Raw genomic sequence first — 5,952 nt, 5'->3', positions numbered from 1 at the left:
TGTACTCCATTCTACCCCCCGCCAGTTCCACACTTAGCGAAAATTTCGCAAGTCCCGCGCTCTCCGCCGTCGCCGCCCGTCCGCCTCCCTCGCCGGCCGCCGCCGCCGTCGTCCCCCATTGCGCCGTCGACGTCCCGCATTGCACCGTCGTCGTCCCCCGGCCGGCCCTCCTCGATCCCCTCCTCGTCCGTCGACGGGCCCAGCCCCCGGCCACCTCGTCGCCGGCTGCATCCTCGTCGCCCCTCGTCGCCGGCTCCATCCTCGTCGCCCCTCGTCGCCCCTCGTCGCCGTCCCTTGTAGCCGTCGTCGTCATCTTCGCCTCGGCCGCCGTCGTCCCGCCGTCGTCGTCTTCGTCCTCGTCGCCGCCCGGCCGCCGCTGTCCCGCACGCCGCCCGGCCGCCGCCGTCCCGCCGCCCCGGCCGCCGCCGCCCCGCGCGCGAGAGGTCTGCCGCGCCGGCCGGTGCGCCGGGAGAGGGTTTTCTTTTAATTTTGTTTTTTTTTAGATAGAATTGGAATTTTGTTAAGTTAGATTTTTAGATTTCTAATTTTGTTAAGTTAGATTTTTAGATTTCTAGTTAGTTTGTTAAGTTAGATTTCTAGTTAGCTTGTTAAGTTAGAGTTGATACAAAGATCGCCGAGTAGCCGTCGTGATCGCCGCCGTCCCGCCGAGTAGCCACCGTGATCGCCGCCTTGTAGCCGTCGTGATCGCCGCCGAGTAGCCGCCGTGATCGCTGCCGTCCCGCCGCCCATCACCACGTAGTAGGCACCGCCCGTGGTTCCGGTGAACCGCCTCCGCCGTACCGCTGTCGTACCGCCGCCCTGACCGCCGCCGTCCCGCCTCCGCCGCCCTTATCGCCGCCGTAGAAATTCGTCAAAATTCGTAGAAATTCGTCAAAATTCGTAGAAATTCGTAGAAATTTGTAGAAATTCATAGAAATTCGTAAAAATTTGTAGAAATTCATAGAAATTCGTAGAAATTCATAGAAATTCGTAGAAATTTGTAGAAATTCATACAAATTCGTAAAATTCGTCAAAATTCATAGAAATTTGTAGAAATTCGTAGAAATTCATAAAAAATTTGTAGAAATTTGTCAAAATTCATAGAAATTTGTATAAATTCATAGAAATTCATAGAAATTTGTATAAATTCATAGAAATTCATAGAAATTCATAGAAATTCATAGAAATTTGTAGAAATTCATAGAAATTTGTAGAAATTTGTCAAAATTCGTAGAAATTTGTAGAAATTTGTCAAAATTCATAGAAATTTGTATAAATATTCCAGACTTTGTACAATTCATATTATTTTATGATTTTCATTATATACATGTATGATTCCGGACTTTGTAGGACTTTGTACAAATTTGTATTAAGACGATTTCTATGACTGTCATGTATGATTCCATGTATGTTTCCAGCAATAGTTGAAATGGCAGACGATGAGACCGCAAGGTATATCATGGAGCAGATAATCGCTGGTGATGGTAGTGGCGACAACGTTCCACTATCATACACGGATGAAGAGGGCACCCAGGCGGACATGTTCCTCAACATGTCCGCCGATGGGAATGAAGAGCAACAGCCGCAACAACAACTTGCCGTGGCGGAAGGTTCCGGCGAGGTATATACAACCATTCTTGTATTGTTTCACACCACCGCTACTACTACGTACTAATTAACGAATCTTGAACTGTTAGCCCTCCGGATCGACACAAGGGCAGAAGACCCGAGGTCGTACAAAGGTGATGGAAGGGAGGCTTGTCATCACCGAAGTTACAGAAGAGGGCAGGCCGGTTGCTCCCGAGAAAGTAGCAAAGAAGTACGTTAGTAAAATCGGGGCAATCATCCGGGACAACGTGCCTATCAGCATCAGAGAATGGAAGGGCAGAAGCGATAATCCGTACGCCCTTCCAGAGACAGAAAAGAATATGCTGTGGGAAGACGTGAAGAGACATTTCACATTCCCCGAAGGATATAGCGAGAAGGATGTCAAAGCGTGGACGCTTAAGAAGATGGCTACTCAATTCCAGACATTCAAGAAGATGCTGGACACCCACTACATCAAGAAGGGCAAAACTCCAGACTTCAACGCGTGGCCAAAGTTGAGGGACCACTGGGATGCATTTGTTGAATACAAGAGGAGTGAAGAAGGTGTGAAAAAGATCACGACCAACGTTGCAAATGCTAGTCAGAAGGGCTACCACCATCATTTGGGGCGAGGTGGGTATGGCTCAGCAATTCCCAAGTGGAGGAAGATGGAACAAGATCTGATCGAACGGGGAATCATACCTGCAACTATTGAATGGCCCGAATGATCAAAGAACTGGTACTACGCTCATGGAGGCTCCCTAAGCCAAGAGGATGGGACGCTGATTTTCAATGACACAATACGTGAGAAGGCCGAACATCTCATGAAGAACATTGAAGATTCCAAGGCTGGGAGGTTGAGGGTGGACCGAGAAAATGATGAGCTCACATTGGCCCTCGGTAATCCAGAGCACCCAGGACGTTGCCGGGGGTTCGGGGTGGTTCCGTGGAAGTTCGCTTTCCGAGGCGACAGCGCCTCTTACAGAAGCCGGAAGCGAAGAAAGGAACAGATGGAGGAGAGCTGGCGGCAGATGCTAGAACAAAGAATGATGGATGAAATCAATCGGCGGGTGGCTGACGCAGTTGCGGAGTTGGCGCAATCTGGAGCAATGCCGAATCCTCACACCGCCAGCCCTTCTCAACGCCTCGGGAGCAGTTGTGCTTCTACAGGGGTCCCCGATGCGCAGACACCCAGGTTACCCGTGGAGGAGCAACGGTTCCCCGTGGATGCCATCATGCAACGGACCTCATGTGAGCTGCATGCACCGGTCGGCAACCTCACTATTAAGGTATACTTATACATAATATTTATGCAATCTTGTCAATTGATCCAGGCCTCGAGATCGGAGTTCAACTTGTTTACTTCTGCTATATGTACAGGTAGCGTACGGGAGTGCGTTACCAACCCTGGCAGGGCAGAGCAGTCATGGCATGGACATTCCAACAGGCTACGCCAGCGTCTGCGTCGAGCAAATAGTAGATGCCCAGTATGAAGGTCTAGAGCTCGACTTCCCGGGAGGCGACGGGGAAAAGACATTGGCAGATGCGCTTCATGGGATCATTCTATGGAAGAAACGCTACATCATTATGCCCCGCACGGAGCCATCTCCTCAGACCTCAAGACCGCTCCCCGTAGATCCCGAGCAGCGACCTTCTCCTCATACCTCGAGACCGGCATCTCCTGCTCTAGGACCGTCTCTTCCATCTATATCAAGGTCTCCATCTCCACCACATCCTGGTGCTGGGAGCGACGACGACAATAACAACACCCCTCCCCGATCACCGTCGCCGGCACCAAGAGCGGCCCCCTCGAAGGAACCTGCAGCACCACTCAAGAAGTCACGAGCACCGCCTCCCAAGCAAAGATAGCAGAGAAAGAAGAAAACAAAGGTCGACCCTGAAGTGGCTCGCAAGGAACGCTTTGAGGCAATGTCTCATGCGGAACAGTGGGCAGAAATCCAACGAGAGGCCAGTGAGTGGTTCAAGAAACAAGCCGAATTAAAAAAGGCAAGGGAGATGGAGCCACTGCCAGTAAGTCGGTGAGATTTAAACTTTTTTATCAGGATGGAGGAAGGAGCTAAGAAAAGGATACCACTCTTGTCAAACTATGAACGGGCTCTAGTAAAGGCTGATGAAAAGGATAAAAGAAAAGGAAAATCATCCTCCAGCGGTCCAGTCCCCGACCTCAGCCATTTATCAAAAAAAGATGCTCAACGGGTAAAAGCAATGCCCTTGGATCAACAAGCAAATATATTGAAGTTCATGGAAGAAACAGGTCTGGGACTTGATGAATGCATAGGGCAAGTCAAGACGCCAACTGCACCGCCCCCTGAGCCGAGATGGCCTTATGAGCTAGGCAAACCTCTAGTAAAGCCTTCAATGCTACGGAAGCTATCAACAAAGATGTACGAATTCCATCAATGGTACATGACGGCATCCGCCAACTCGAGGGAGATGATCGGCATGAAGGTAAAACCGATAGATTTTCACGGTGAAGGGGAGAAAGTGCTGTGGCTAGACTTCAAGGATATATATGAAGTGTACCATCATGATGCCCTGGACGTCTCTCTGATTAGCGCTTGGATTCTGTAAGTGTCTGTTTATTATCTCTACATGTAAATTTTGGCGTGCGTCACCGTACTAACTTCATCTTCCATTTCATGTAGGATGCTAATTCAGACATGCCGCTGAGAGGCGTACCTACATGTAGGCTTCATGGATCCATCTGTAGTTAACCAACAACAGATACAATTAGCGCCGGAAAAAACCTTTGCGGAAATATACAATTTCCTACACAAACAAACATTCAAGGATTTCATACTACTTCCATACAACTTCAAGTAAGTGTGTGTATACCGTCTACTTTCGATGTCTTTTTCCTTATCTCTACATGTTAGTTAGCTCTAATATGCATGAACATTTTACGCACGCAGCTTCCACTGGATACTTATTATAATTGAGCCTGAAAGAAGCCACGTCACTGTCTTTGATTCGTTAAGGAAAGATCCGGTGGACTACCAAGAATTGCAAGACATGCTAGGCTTGTAATAATTCTGGACCTTTATCTCTATGCAAAAATTTATTTCCTAAATTTTATCCCTGTTACACTATGTCATTCATTATTCTAATCCGCAGCGCATGGAAACAATTCATAAGGACAACAAAGGTCCATTCAAAGAAAATCTTACATGGAACACAGACTTCCCGGTACGTATGAAGTCTGCACATTTATTACATTGTATAACACGAATAGTTCATAACTTATTTTTTTCCGCACTGAAGTGCTTAAGACAGGAACCCGGGAATAATCTATGTGGCTACTACATCTGTGAGCACATGCACAGTTTTTTGGGACCCAAGGGACCGAAGATGACGCCGCACAACTTTAAAGTACGTAAAATAAATATTTACTAGTTAATTATTTTCTAGCTCCTTATATGTATTTGTTCATGTAAAATTCACAAATTTCCAAATTATAGATGTTAAATATTCAACAAGGACTCTTGAAGGAAGAAAGAGTAGCGGCAATATGTGAAGGTCTCATTGGATTCATAATGGACGAGGTGGTAAATCCAAGAGGAGAATTTTATTACGATGGATGACAATTAGACACTCCGATCAGCAACACCACGACGGAAAGATCGTAGAAAGATACTTTGATTTATTTGTATATATAATACGCGCTAATTATGATCGATTTGTACTAAGCTAGTTGAATTGTGTATATGAATTGTGTATAAGGATTGTGTATATATATAGTAATTGTATAATTACAAATCCCATTCGTTTAAATACTAGTTGATTTCGTTCTAAAAAAATCTCAACTACAAGGTTAACAAATTAAAAGGGCCGCGGTACTACTATACGTATACGTGATGCATGCATGAAAAATTCAGGCGTCACGGCAGTGCCATGCAAGCGCCATTTAGTCCCGGTTGGAATCGAGCCGGGACTAAAGGGGACCCCTTTAGTCCTAGTTGGGAAATCCAACCGGGACTAAAGGGACCCCCTTTAGTCCCGGTTGGATTTATCAACCGGGACTAAAGGGCCTGTCCCGCGCCTGGCGTGGCAGGCCCTTTAGTCCCGGTTGGTGACACCAACCGGGACTAAAGGGGGTCCTTTACTCCCGGTTAAAAGACCCGGAACTAAAGACCCCCCTTTTGTCCCGGTTGGTTTATCCCGGATGGATATCCAAAAGATATGCACCCTACCAACCGGGACTAAAGGTCAATTCTCTACCAGTGTGCATCGCACAGCTGCGTCGCCGCAGCCCGCATGTCCGCTCGTGCCGTTGTGATTGGCCCCCTTGTTTTCGCCTCAATGTTGCGCGTTCCGGGCAGCCGAGGCAGAGCACACATGGCCGGA

The sequence above is a fragment of the Setaria italica genome, chromosome II (assembly GCF_000263155.2).
Source record: "Setaria italica strain Yugu1 chromosome II, Setaria_italica_v2.0, whole genome shotgun sequence".
Classification (NCBI taxonomy): Eukaryota; Viridiplantae; Streptophyta; class Magnoliopsida; order Poales; family Poaceae; genus Setaria; species Setaria italica.
Note: the sequence above shows the minus strand (reverse complement) of the source record.